At 45.3% G+C, this 14,997-nt stretch overlaps 1 long non-coding RNA gene across 1 annotated transcript in view; it reads left to right on the top strand.

Annotated features, from left to right (window-relative positions):
* Window positions 1-11,825, top strand: part of LOC310688353 — a 33,279-nt gene extending 21,454 nt beyond the window's left edge. Inside the window, exons 2-3 of the long non-coding RNA XR_014516885.1 lie at window positions 7,724-7,782; window positions 11,590-11,825. This is a non-coding gene — a long non-coding RNA (uncharacterized lncRNA). The remainder of the gene's footprint in view (window positions 1-7,723; window positions 7,783-11,589) is intronic.
* The last annotated feature ends 3,172 nt before the right edge of the window (window positions 11,826-14,997 follow it).

The raw sequence follows: 14,997 nt of genomic DNA, 5'->3' as shown, positions 1-14,997 counted from the left end.
TTTAATGAACAATTTATTTCAGCTTCCCTTGGTCTTGGCTCTGAGGACAAATACCACAGCACCTTTTAAAATATCACTTCAATATGCATGAGCTTTCAATCCTGCAATTTTTTCCCCTCTGAAAAATGCTGGATTGCTGTCAGCCGTATGAAGCCAAAGTGCAACGGTTTGCATTGTATTAGAGTTGTAAATAAGGCAATTTAATTTCTAGTACTGGCAGTTCCTTACACTTCCTTTGTAAATAGGGGAAAGGTATTGGCACTGGAAAACTAAAAATAAGGCCAATCAACCTTTGCAGGAAGAGCAGAAACTTTTATCTTTCACTACATGGGATGACTCTTTCCGAAAGATTTCCTATTTCTTAGCATAAAAGCAATTCACTCTGTTATGATGAATGGGAAATGCATAGTCATGAATGCAGTTACGCATCTGTGTAACCTTATTGCAGATAAACGGAAATTAATGGGCAACCTCCAATGATATCCACCGTTTTCTGCAATGGGACTCTTTGCAGCTTGACAAGCTCACAAGAGCCAACAAATCTTTTTGGGCATGCCACATTGTCACAATCTAGACATGACAGCTGAGACTGCATTAGGTTCAACACTTAATTACATCTGTGGGTTCTTCTGACATTTCCATATTATCCAGGTATTGAATATTGCCTGCTTGGCTCCATTGTGAAATATGTCTACCAGCTCCATCTGGTATGCAGGCTGAGACCCTGCCTGCTTGCAGACTGTCTTGCCAGAGTGGTGCATGTTTCTAGTTCTCTCCTGCTTGGACTACTGCAATGCGCTCTACATGGGGCTACCTTTGAAGGTGACCCAGAAACTACAACTAATCCAGAATGCAGTAGCTAGACTGGTGACTGGGAGCGGCAGCCAAGACCATATAACACCGGTCCTGAAAGACCTACATTGGTTCCCAGTACGTTTCCAAGCACAATTCAAAGTGTTGGTGCTGACCTTTAAAACCCTAAACGGCCTCGGCCCAGTATACCTGAAGAAGCATCTCCACCCCCACCGTTCAGCCCAGACAATGAGGTCCACCTCCAAGAGCCGTCTGGCGGTTCCCTCACGGCAAAAAGTGAGGTTACAGGGAACTAGGCAGAGGGCCTTCTCAGTAGTGGCACCCACCCTGTGGAACTCCCTCCCATCCGTTGTCAAGGAAATAAGCAACTATCTGACTTTTAGAAGACATCTGAAGGCAGCCCTATTTAGGGAAATTTTTAATGTTTGATGTTTTATTGTTTTTAATATTCTGTTGGGAGCCGCCCAGAGTGGCTGGGGAAACTCAGCCAAATAGGCGGGGTATGTATAAATTGTTGTTGCTGTTGTCGTTGTTGTTATGTTCCATTTTTCATCCACTTCATTCCTCTATATAGAGTACACTTGTTCAATTTCTAACACTCATTTGGAACAGAACAGGGAAACATCACTGTTTTCAGGATTATTTCCACCGCCACATTCTTCAGTAAAAGCATCTAAGGCGGCAAATGCACTCCTATGTAAAGGATCACTGTAGGCGCTGCTTGAAAAATAGCCAGTTTAAGCTTTGTCTTCCAAAGCTCCTGAGATTTTCACTGCAAATCAGTCTTCTCTTGTTCACTTGTCCAGGGAATGGGTGGTGCTGTGGTTTAAACCACTGAGCCTCTTGGGCTTGCCAGTCAGAAGGTCGGCGGTTCAAATCTCCGCGATGGAGTGAGCTCCCATTGCTGTGTCCCAGCTCCTGCCAAGCTAGCAGTTCAAAAGCATGCCAGTGGGTTTGAGCCCCACATTTGGCAAAAGATTCCTGCATTGTAAGGGGTTGGGCTAGATGACCCTCATGGTCCCTCCCAAACTCGATTCCCTGATTCTCTGATTGCATGAAACCAATATCCCCCCCCCCTCCCCTGGGTTCCATCTATCTACCTTCCTTCACATTCGTGAACATGCAAACACCATTCGGCCTCAGACACATTTGAAACTTCCCATGTACTCACACAAACATATACCAGCCGACATCCAAAAACATGACATCCATTCACGTTTGTGGCCTGGCTTCAATCCACAAAGATCCACTGGCTTCTGTTGACTGTCTTCCAAAGGTGAACTTCCATCAGCCAACAGCCACAAACATCAGTCTGCTTTAGCCTTGTACCCTCCACCAACTTCTGAATCCAAAAGCCACTGGCTTCCATCCACCAATATCTGCCAGCTTCTCTAAGGTCCATCATGAGACGTCCACCAGCTTCCCACCACGGATACCAGTGGCGTTCAAGCAAGCAAACTTGCCTTATTATCACTCCCTAGCATCCCACTGCCAGAGGATTGCCTCCTTCCATTCTCCACTTTGCCTCCTCCAAGTGGAAGAAACCTGGGCAGTGCTGAATGTCACATCCATTGCCAGATGTGTCCTGTTGGAAATAAAAAGGGGCTTTCCCCTTGGCCTGCCTTTGTATCCACTCAGTTGCCAAGTGCTTTTGTGACATCACAAGAAACCCACAGCCAATGGCAACAGCTGGGGAGGCATTGTCTTCATTGCTCTGAGCCTCACAATGGGGGGGGGGCTATCAGTGATTGTGTGCTTGTTTATTTGGGACATGGGTGGTGCTGTGGTCTAAACCACCGAGCCTTTTGGGCTTCCCAATAAGCAGGTTGGTGGTTCGAATCCCAGCAATGGGGCAAGCTCCCGTTGCTCTGTCCCAGCTCTTGCCAACCTAGCAGTTTGAAAGCACTCCAATGCAAGTAGATAAATAGGCACCACTGATCACGTATGATCTGATAATACAAAGCCATGCATCTGTTTTCTGTTTCCCTAAATGCTTTTTCAAACCCTAAGTTGGGAAATAGAACATTGAACTTGGCCAGGAAGGAGCTGTAAGTAAATATGGCTGTACCGTGAATAGAAAGACTTCCCAAAAAGAGTGGCTTATCAACCTTCTCTTATGGATCCTTCATCTACATAACCTGAATTAGCAGTTAAGAGGTTTTTATTCATTTTAGCAGGCATAATAACAGGGTACTAAAATATACACGATAACCAAAGATGACATTCTAAAGTGAGACTGCAGTTTTTAACACCAAAAAAAGAGAGATCAATTGCTTTTTAACTGGTGTATCTCCTAACAAGACAGCACAGCTGGTTTGATTGTTGTCTACATGGATGGTTCCTATGTTATTGCCTACATGGTGTCTCGGGCCCATATGAAGCCTGAGGTCAATTCTTGTGGTTCCGATGCAGTGCATGAAATTCAGTGCATTAGGGAGGGTGAAAAGAAGAGGAGTGGCATCTTTCTGCATTTCAGAGGATCTCTGAGACAAACCAAAAAAGTCATCAGGATGCAGCTTCCCCCTGCTCCTTTCAAATTTTGGCGTGATTTGCTGCCAATAGCAACTGACCTATCATCTGACTGAAAACAATGACAAAGTTATGTCCTGATAAAGATTCATATTGGGAGAAGAAAAACAGTCTTACTGTGCATCTGGAAAGGAAAGTTGCAATGGTTTCCTTTTTATTGACATAAATAGTCAAGCCTTTAGTTCCAGTATGGAGTCTTCTCTACGGTTCTTTGTGATTATTTCAGTCTTGATTTTGGAGATGGGAAGAGGGGTGCTTCAGAAACTAGCGCTATGGTCCAGTGCAAGTCTGTAGCAATCTCCTGTTGAAAAGAGAATGGTAGTCATTCCTTCAAAACGGGCAGCTCACCAAAGAAAACAGAGCTGTGGCATGAACAGTAATGCAAAACAAATGAGAACATGAATGAGGATGAGGACATTAACATTCGGAGAACAGGAAAACAAGAACAGACCAAAGAACACAAAATAAAGCATTGTCATCGTGCTGCTTTTATTTTCAGAGGCTGCCTCATCTCTTTCCTTCCTAACAGTGCGGAAAGTGGATTCTGTGGAAGTTGAGGCTGAAAATCATCCTCTTATTTTCCTTTTTGGTGTCAAGAGTAGTTTATTGGGGTGTTTTCTTTGTTATGTGTCCCTGTACTTGTAACAGCGGGGAACCCAGACATGGTAGATGACTCATAGACCCTAAAGGATGGAATCTCAAGAGCAGCAATTCCAAACTGTGGCCCATGGCATATTAATATGCCCCAAGAGAGCTGAAGTATGCCAAAGCCCAGTGGTAGAGCATCTGTTCTGCAGGTTCAATCCCTACCAAAGCCTTCTCTGAAATCCTGCCATGCCCCTGCTATTCACTACAGACAATTCTGAACTAGATGAACCATTGGTCTGAAATAGCAGAAGACAGGGTCTTAAGTTCCTGAGTCTTGAAATGGGGGGCTACAAAAATGGATACTAGGATAGCAGCTACTCATGATGGTGAAATGTGAATACCACTTCCTGGGGTTAAAAAAGAAAAGAATAAAGGACCCCTGGATGGTTAGGTCTAGTCAAAGGAAACTATGGGGTTGTGGTGCTCATCTTGCTTCAGGCCAAGGGAGTTGGTGTTTGTTGGCACGCAGCTTTACGGGTCATGTGGCCAGCAGGACTAAACCGCTTCCAGCAAAACAGGACACCATGACGGAAGGCAGAGCGCATGGAAACGCGGTTTACCTTCCCGCTGCAGCAGTACCGATTTATCTCCTTGCAATGGCATGCTTTCAAACTGCTAGGTTGGCAAGAGCTGGGATAGAGCAACGGGAGCTCACCTCGTCGCAGGGATTCGAACCACCAACCTTCTTACTGGGAAGCCCAAAAGGCTCAGTGGTTTAGACCACAGCACCACCTGTGTCCTGAATAAACAAGCACACATTCACTGATAGCTCCACCTGCCATTGTGAGGCTCAAAGCAATGAAGATGATGCCTCCCCAGCTGTTGCCATTGGCTGTGGGTTCCTTGTGATGTCACAAAAGCACTTGGCAACTAAGTAGACATAAAGGCAGGCCAAGGGGAAAGCCCTTTTCTGTTTCCAGCTGGACACACCTGGCAATGGATGTGACATTCAGCACTGCCCAGGTTTCTTCCACTTGGAGGAGGCAAAGTGGTGAACGAAAGGAGGCAATCCTCTGGTAGTGGGATGCTAGGGAGTGATAATAAGGCAGGTTTGCTTGCTTGAAGGCTGCTAGTATCTGTGGTTGGAAGCTGGTGGACATCTCATGCTGGACCTAATAGAAGCGGGCAGATGTTGGTGGATGGAAGCACAGAAGCCAGTGGATATTTGTAGATTGAAGCCAGAGCACAAACAGGAATGGATGTCGGCTGGTATATGTTTGTGTGAGTACATGGGAGGTTTCAAATGTGGTTGTGGAAGAATGGTGTCTGCATGTGCACAAATGTGATATGTGAAAGGTAGATATTTATGAATAGATGGAACCCAGGGGAGGGGGAATATTGGTTTCAAGGAATCAGAGAATCAGGGAATCGAGTTTGGGAGGGACCATAAGGGTCATCTAGCCCAACCCCTTACAATGCAGGAATCTTTTGCCAAATGTGGGGCTCAAACCCACAGGTGTGTTTCTGAACTGCTAGGTTGGCAGGAGCTGGGACAGAGCAACGGGTGTGCACCCAGTCACGGGGATTCAAACCGCCAACCTTCTGATCGTCAAGCCCAAGACGCTCACTGGTTTATACCACAGCGCCACTTCCTGGGGAACAACAGCTAGAGAGGGCTGAGAGTTTTCCAGAGGCTTCTAGTTGGCCACTGTGGAAACATGTTGGAACAGATAATCCAGCAGATCTCTTCTTATGGTTTTCATGATCACTCTATGCCCCTTAAAGTTGGGGCACTCCATGCAAATTTGCCGATATATTGGCAGTGGCACCATCCCAAAGGCTAGAGTAATGAAACACAGGATTTCCTTACGAAGTGTATGCTACAATGAGAGACGTAGAGAAATGTCAGAAGGATCACTGCTACCCAGGAAGCGTGGTTTTTCCTCTTCTTATCCCTCAACCCTGATGCACTGGACAAAAGAGAAGGGCAGATTACTGTATCAAACACAGTATGGTTAAACCCATAGATTTAACTGGGCTTAAATACACTAGCGGCCAAAACTGTGGAAACCTTTTGGAAAAGGTATATTTCCAAGGTTTGCTGGCTCATAACACCTGATTGGCTCTCTAAACACTCAGGCTCATTGGCTACATTCAAATGAAGGAAAGCTACTGCGTATCAACCTAAGCAGGTTATGCTTCCTTTTTCTGGTTACTTGCTATAACTTTTGATAGAATACAGATAATTGAACAAACTTTGTTGCATTACATTCTTCATTAAATTATCTTTCCATTGATTTATACAGTGGTGCCTCGCAAGACGAAAAGAATTCGTTCCGCGAGTCTTTTCTTCTTGCGATGTTTTTCGTCTTGCGAAGCACGGTCCGTCGCAACTGCACCTCTTCTTTTTTTTTCTATAAGATATTTATTAGAATTTTCAAAATATTACAATATAAAAATGAAAAAGAAAAAGAAAAAAGAAAAAAATACAAAATAAAAATAATTAAAAACCACTCAAGTTTTCCATTGCTTATTTTTCCTTAGCTTGTTTCCCGGACCTCCTCATACCTCCCTTTTTTGTATTCCAATTCAGTTTGTTGGTTCAGCAAATCCTTACCCTCTTTATTTATCCTAATCTTTGGTCTTAACATAGTAACATTAGATTTTTACCTATTAACAACCCATTTTTCATATTCCCTTAAAGCATTACAGCTGGAAACCTCTTAATTTCTATCCAACATCATTCTAACATTCACTAATTTTACAATATTTCTGTAAATAGTCTTTAAATTTCTTCCAATCTTCTTCCACCGACTCTTCTCCCTGGTCTCGGATTCTGCCAGTCATTTCTGCCAGCAACTGCGCCTCTTCAAGCGGCTTAAAAAAAAAAAGTGCAAGACATTTTCGTCTTGCGAAGCAAGCCCATAGGGAAATTCGTCTAGCGAAGAGTTTTTCGTCTTGCGAGGCATTCGTCTTGCGGGGCACCACTGTAATTTTATGGTATTACTAAAAAAATTATAATGGTGTTAAGCGCCATCACACCTCAGAAATACACTTTTACCTAAAGGTTTTCACAATTCTGGCCACTAGTATATGTCCAGGGACGCGGGTGGTGCTGTGGGTTAAACCACAGAGCCTAGGATTTGCCGATCAGAAGGTCAGGGGTCCCTTTACCTTTATATGTCCAGCAGTGCAGTCCAAACCAACAATCTGCTAGGATGATACAACAAATTGTTGGACTGTCCCAGCTCAGCCTGGGCCTAAGTCAACCAGCCAGAAGAATTTGCACTGGCATAAGTTCCACCCCTCAAAGTGGGTGTTTTAAGGATGGGGTTAGGAAAGGGCAAGGAGAGACTTAACACCTATTCCAACCCCCTTTGGACTTTGTCAGATGATCTAACAACCTGGTAAATCTTAGCCAGCAGAAAGGAAGAATTCAAAATCATCCATATACCCCATGAATGGAGTTTGGAATAGTTGTAGCATAAGCCAATGTAAGTTGGGGGGAGGGGCTTGTTATATGCCTGCTGCCCACGCCACATGCCTGCACTGTATTTGTCACCTAAAATCTGGTTACAGTGGTACTTCGGGTTAAGAACTTAATTCGTTCTGGAGGTCCGTTCTTAACCTGAAACTGTTCTTAACCTGAGGTACCACTTTAGCTAATGGGTCCTCCCACTGCCGGCGCGTCGCCACCGCACGATTTCTGTTCTCGTCCTGAAGCAAAGTTCTTAACCCGAGGTACTATTTCTGGGTTAGCGGAGTCTGTAACCTGAAGCGTCTGTAACCCAAGGTACCATTAACAAGCTGCCCCACAGTTGCAAAGAAGAGGACTGCATGTATCTTGTAAAGGTGAGGTTTCCTTCCTCCTTTGATTCAAGGTGCGGGGGACTGTTCTTTGGGTACCAAAAGTTTGGGAATCTATCTTAGAGTAAGGGCTGGAACCCTTCCCAAGAAAGGATAATAGACTTTGCATAAGCTAAACTAGAATGTCCAATGTATCTTATCAGGAGAAATGTAGCTACCAGGACCAGGACAAAAAAGGAGTAAATGGGTCATTGGTTACAAACAATGTTGAATAGGTTTAGTCTTGAGGTTTTGATCCAGAAAACAGCCATTGTAATTTGCATGAGAGAGGTCAAAGAGATCCTGTGGTTACAATAGTTAATGGCTTTGCTATAGCTAAGCAGAGCTACAAATATCCAACAGCCACATTCTCTCAAGTACCTTGTTCACGCTGCTACAAAAATGTTTATTGTTAGTAGCACTAAATGGCTGAACTCAAACTACTTCATTAGCTAAGAGGGGAAATGGAAAGGATTTTGGAGGCTACATGATGCAGCAGGACAAAAATTAGAATAAAGATGACTTATGTGGTTTTAGCCTTTAGTAGACCATTAGGTGATGAATGTTCATCTGTAGTCTCTGACGAGCTTCGAAATCACACAGCCAGGAGCAAGTTCCTTCCTGAGTCATTTAAGCAATATTTGATAGCACTGCAACAAATCATAAGATTGACTCCTGGATAGTACTTTTATCGCCTTCAGCAAGTGATAAATGCATGCCTTCCTGGCCCGATAATGATAAAGAATTTTTATTTAGAATTGGCTGCCAACTGGCGATCAAAAGCTGGTAAAAAATAATAATAATTGTTCAGATTCTGATTTAATGGTTCTTAAAAGAAGCAGATTGGGACGTGGGTAGCGCTGTGGGTTAAACCACAGAGCCTAGGACTTGCAGATCAGAAGTTCAGCGGTTTGAATCCCCGTGACGGTGTGAGCTCCCATTGCTCGGTCCCTGCTCCTGCCATCCTAGCAGTTTGAAAGCATGTCAAAGTGCAAGTAGATAAATAGGTACCGCTCCGGCGGGAAGGTAAACGGCATTTCTGTGCACTGCTCTGGTTCGCCAGAAGTGGCTTAGTCATGCTGGCCACATGACCCGAAAGCTGTACGCCAGCTCCCTCAGTCAGTAAAGCAAGATGAGCGTCACAACCCCAGAGTCGGCCACGACTGGACCTAATGGTCAGGGGTCCCTTTACCTTTATAAAAGAAGCAGATAAATATCAAACACTATTGGTAAGTAAGGACCCACAGAGTTGGGAGTTGATAAGCAAATGTGATTATATTTATCAAGTATTAGTGAGTATGGGTGGGTCTCGTTACAAAACATTAATGGTTTCCCATTTGCTTACAGACTGTACTCGTGATAAATTCAGTCTGGGAGTACAGTGGTGCCCTGCAAGACGAATGCCTCGCAAGACGGAAAACTCGCTAGATGAAAGAGTTTTCCGTTTTGGAGGTGCTTCGCAAAACGAATTTCCTATGGGCTTGCTTCACAAGACGACAATGTCTTGCGAGTTCCTGCTGGTTTTTTCCCTCCCCCCCCCTTTTTCTAAGCCGCTAAGCCGCTTATCAGATGATCTGATCAGCAGATAAGCCGCTAAAAGCCGCTAAAAGCCGCTAATAGCGCTAATAGCGCTAATAGCGCTAATCCGCTAATCCGTCAATGGGCTTGCTTTGCAAGACGAAAAAACCGCTAGACGAAGAGAATCACAGAATGGATTCTTTTCGTCTTGTGAGGCACCACTGTATTCTGTATTCCAGTTATCTCTACTTCACACCCAGTAAAGAGGGCATATACTCCAATGTGTATAAAATATGCACACTTAGGTATGTATACATGCATTTTACAACTAATCCTGAATGCGGCAGCTAGACTGGTGACTGGTAGTGGCCACCGAGACCACATAACAGCGGTCCTGAAAGACCTACATTGGCTCCCAGTACATTTCCGAGCACAATTCAAAGTGTTGGTGCTGACCTTTAAAGCCCTAAACGGCCTCGGTCCTGTATACCTGAAGAAGTGTCTCCACCCCCATCGTTCTGCCCGGACGCTGAGGTCCAGCTCCGAGGGCCTTCTGGCAGTTCCTTCACTGCGAGAAGTGAAGTTACAGGGATTCAGGCAGAGGGCCTTCTCGGTGGTTGTGCCCACCCTGAGGAACACCTTCCCATCAGATGTCAAGGAAATAAGCAACTATCTGACTTTTAGAAGAGATCTGAAGGCAGCCCTGTGTAGGGAAGTTTTAAATGTTTGATGTTTTGTCACTTTTAAAAAAGTTATTATTAATATTCTGTTGGGAGCTGCTCAGAGTGGCTGGGGAATCCCAGCTGGATGGGTGGGGTATGTATGTATGTATGTATGAATGTATGTATGTATGTATGTATGTATGTATGTATGTATAAATAAATAATCATCTTACATTCTTAGGCGACTTCATGCATCTGGGGAGCAGGATGCCGCAATAATGTAATTTCACTTTATTGGTAGCATTTTAGGCAGCAAGAAGCATTTTACAACAGATTGCAGTGAAAATGGTTCTCCTGTTACTCCCTGGAGATCTCTACAGTTTGCAACATAAATCAGCATGTGTTTCCAGGGACTACTCCGTTTTTCACATAATGATCTAAGGGTTGCAAGTGTGTTTTGCCACACAAACACTCCCTTTCATGGATGGTCAGGTAGCGATAGCACCACCAAGTAGTAATAGGGTAAAGTCATTTTCCCCAAAGTATTACACATTCCCCTGGGTTTCAAAGGGTGCGTGACATATTTTTTAATCGTGATATTTTTTAGCTGCAGAAAACAGTTCAAAGATAAAGTATTATTATTAAAACTACCCCCAAATTATCTTTGCCCAAGATTAAGCTCTCAAAATAGGTGCACAATATGTAAATTTGGAAGCACCAGGGTAAGGGATTCACAGTTATGTAGCACATGCCTCCAGATATTACTGTGGTATTCGAAAACCATCAGCAAATTTGCGCTGCACATTCTTAAAATGTGCACCACACTTCAGAGACTGATCTAGGCAGGAGCCACCAAGTCCTTTGAACCTTTCCTATCTGCTAGAAACGGTGGGAAATATTCCAACACTCCCCATATTTATCCTGCAAGTTTTTTGTACTTGGCCTCTTTAATAAGTAGAAGTGAGAGAGGTGGGAATGATTTCTTTCAATATTCTGAAGAGCAACAGCAGAGCATTTCCTAGCCACAGAAGCAAACAAGTGAGACCTGCGACAAAATGTCGGAACAATGAGCTCTCCCTGGTTAGCGCTCCAGCCAAGCCCACCCTCATCCAGCATAATCCATCAGAGTTCTCTGCCCATTTTTCTGACAGTCAATATTTAACGCCCCTCCATTTTAGAGGGGGGAGTCTTTTTAAAAATTGTACTTCTACAAACTTACTTTTATTAAATGTACCCCTGCAAGCCTCCAAGCCTGCTTCTGTTTCCCTCTTGAGTTTCCGACTGTGCTATTGGCTATGTAAGGATCTGCACTGACAGAACTAGTTCACTATTAGCCTATAGGCCTAGGAGACTGCCTGATGTGCCATAATCCCAGGAGCTCCATCCAGGAAAACATCCTTACATATTTACTTTCTGGTGCTCCCTGCACCTCTAGAGGAGACACACCGAGGGTCTCCTCACGACGAGGTTTAAGAGTGATCTCTGCTCCCTGTTTTCTAAAGGTACAACCTTATATATATATTCCTTTTTGCGAGTGTGACTAAGTTTTCTATATGCACTCAGTGTGCATGCAGTCCCTTTCCTTGTCTGCCCCGCTCCCCCTCAGCAATTTCCTTTTCCATACTTTTCCCAGGGTCTGTCTGAGGTAAAGTTGGTTTCTAGCCTATTTGGCTGCTGCTTAGCCTGGATAAGACTGACGCAAGATCAGCTGAGAGAGAAAAACAACTAGAGGAAATGGAGGAGGTTATAATTGCTTCCTGGACCAAGAGAATGCACCCACCTTTTGTTTCTCGGTGAATCAGCTTTGCTGAATATTTAGCTTGGTGTTTTTGGCTTTTTTTCAATAATAAACTAAATCTGGCAAAGCTACATTCCCTACAACAAGTGTCATGGGAAAGAATAATAGTGTCTAAAAGCAGCCCCCCCCCCCCAATCCAGTTCCTTAGAACTCTTCCTGCCCCATACCTCCTCAAAACCAATGTGTACATCTGGTAGGGATGCGAGTGGCGCTGTGGTCTAAACCACTGAGCCGCTTGGGCTTACTGATCAGAAGGTTGGCAGTTCGAATCCCCGCAACGGGGTGAGCTCCCGTTGCTCTGTCCCCGCTCCTGCCAACCTAGCAGTTCAAAAGCACAGCAGAGCAAGTAGATAAATAGGTGCTTTTGTGACATCACAAGAAACCCACAGCCAATGGCAACAGCTGGGGAGGCATCATCTTCATTGCTTTGAGCCTCACAATGGCGGGTGGACCTATCAGTGGTTGTCTGCTTGTTTATTTGGGACACGGGTGGTGGTGCTGTGGTCTAAACCACTGAAGCTCTTGGGCTTGCTGAAGGGAAGGTCAGCAGTTTGAATCCCCATGATGGGGTGAGCTCCTGTTGCTCTGTCCCAGCTCCTGCCAACCTAGCGGTTTGAAAGCACACCAGAGCAAGTAGATAAATAGGTACCACTCCGGCAGGAAGGTAAATGGCATTTCCGTGCGCTGCTCTGGTTCTTAGCTGTTCAGTGGCAAGCTACTTTTGAAGTTGTAGCCCTTAACTGTCATCAATAGTTCTGTCCTCAGAAATGGCGAAATCTACATTGCTCAAGTTAAGAGAGAGATTTTGTTAGAGTTGAGCCAGAGGGAAAGTAAAAAAAAAGGTAAAAAGGTAAAGGACCACTAGATGATTAAGTCCAGTCAAAGGCGACCATGGGGGTGTGGTGCTCATCTTGCTTTCAGGCTGAGGCAGCCAGCATTTGTCCACAGACAGCTTTCTGTGTCATGTGGCCAGCATGACTAAGCCGCTTCTGGTGCAATGGGACACCATGACAAAAGCCAGATAGCATAGAAATGCCGTTTACCTTCCTGCTGCAGCGGTACCTATTTATCTACTTGCACTGGCGTGCTTTCAAACTGCTAGGTCAGTGTTTCCCAACCGGTGTTCCGCGGCACACGAGTGTGCCGTCAGACATCGGCTGGTGTGCCGCGAGATGCCTGGAGGGAGGTGGGCGAGTCGGGCGGCGAGAGGCGGGGCGGCGGCGGCGAGGAGAGGCCGCGCCTCCTGCTGCTGCCTGGCGCTCCTCCTCGCAGCCGGCAGCGCTGCCTGGGCGCCTCCGCGCAACTCTGCCTCGCTGGGTTTGGTCTCCCAGCAGAGACGGGTCACACGCGCACCTCCCTCCCTCCCTCAGCCTGCGCGGAGGAAGAGCCAGAGAGAGGCATCGCTCCTGCGCGGCGGGAGAGGGAGCAGCCGGAGCGATGCCCCTTGAAATCTTCGCCCTGCCTTCTTCTGGAGCGACGGAGAGCCTCTTAAAACTCGTCCGTCCGCTTCTCTCCCTGCCAAGAGGCGTCCAGCAAGCCGGCTTTGCCAGCGGAGCCAGCCTTGGAACAGACCCATCCGTCAAGCGGGGATTGTGCGTCCTCCTGGACAGAGTGTAAGCAACCGGGTTTAATTTGGGTTACGCGGAACTCCAGCGCTCAGGGCGGGAGTTTAGGAAATCCAATCGGGTGGCGCCGCTCTTCCTTGGGACCCCATGGGGAAACACTGGGGACCTACTTCTAAGCAAACGGGTCTACACGTCTCTCTGCCCCCCCCCCTTTAACCTTTAGCTTCAAAGCCAGAGCAAACCGAGGCTAAATCCGTATTTACATAGGATAGCTTTCGTGCGTCCCTCCCGGCGTGACGCTGCGCGCTGACGTCACGGGGCGGGGCTTTAATGGTGGTGTGCCGCGAGATTTTTTTTCAGTAAACAGGTGTGCCGTTGCCCAAAAAAGTTTGGGAAACACTGTGCTAGGTTGCCAGGAGCTGGGACAGAGCAACGGGAGCTCACCCCGTAGTGGGGATTCGAACCGCAAACCTTCCAATTGGCAGGCCCAAGGGGCTCAGTAGTTTATACCACAGCGCCACCAATGTCCAAGAGGGAAAGTAATGTGTCTTCAGAATAAACATTCAGGCTGGCGCTTCTCTTCTGCTGCTTAATGTTCTGAATTTCAATAGGTGTTTGCCATGCTCTGTTTAACTTATATGAACAAATTTAAAGGTGTCTGTATTTTATGTGGCAGCAGGAGATTGTTGCCAGACCTTTTTGCAAACAGCTTCAAGGGCAGCAAACAATTTACTGCAAAATCAAATCCATCTATGACCACTGAAGCCAAAACAAAAAAGGCAAGAGAACTCATTGATTAATACCAATTTGTAAGACCTTGCCCACAGATTGGAAGTACTGTCCCTCTGTGTATCTGAGCCTTGCAAAAGTGAAGGAGATTGTTATTGTTGCCCTGTTAAATCTTAGCAATATTTTGCATCGCATTTCTTAAAATCTATTTGATCCTTGGGTAGGAGGGTGGATAAATTCAAATTTCCCCTGATACAATTTATTTGGCTATAAAACACTCCTTTGTCTTCACTATTAATGGCAAGTCTTTGTTGTCACAGACGGCTGAGGGAGGGAAGCGTTGAATGAACTCAGTTCATCTTGAGGTAAAAATCCCACCCAATGCTATCTCACAAAAATTGCTTAATAATAGCATGGGGGACTCAATCCCTTATTTAGTTTTATGTGCATCAAGCGGCTGTTATTTCCCTCATTTTTGTTGTTGCTCCTTCCTGTGTCAACACCACTCTTTCACAAAAAGGCCTGACTGCTGGACAGAAACATTTAGAAATAGATGCTTTGTGGGGGTGCTCCTCTTGTCACACTTTAACAAGAGCTGCCACGGTCATTTCACAAAGCTCTCCGTAGACACGCAGCAGCATGTTTAATGCTTAGACATATTGCTGGGGAGGAATTTGCCCACGGGGACAGCACACTGCTCTAATCTCTTTGCGGTCCACAGCAGGAACTTCAGATCTATAAATTGCTTGCTAAAAGCTGCTGCAATCAGATGCAGAGCAAAAGCATTCATAAACAGAGAGAGAGAGAGAGAGAGAGAGAGAGAGAGAGAGAGAATTGCGCAGAGATGCTATCAGTCTTGTGTTAGGAATTAATCTTGGAGTATACATTTATTTTAATTTATGATAAATATTTGATTGTATTTTTTTCCAGTGTGTGATTATTATTATTA

This window comes from Podarcis liolepis (assembly GCF_965112155.1).
Source record: "Podarcis liolepis genome assembly, chromosome: 11".
Classification (NCBI taxonomy): Eukaryota; Metazoa; Chordata; class Lepidosauria; order Squamata; family Lacertidae; genus Podarcis; species Podarcis liolepis.
This window is presented reverse-complemented; position numbering and strand designations above follow the sequence as displayed.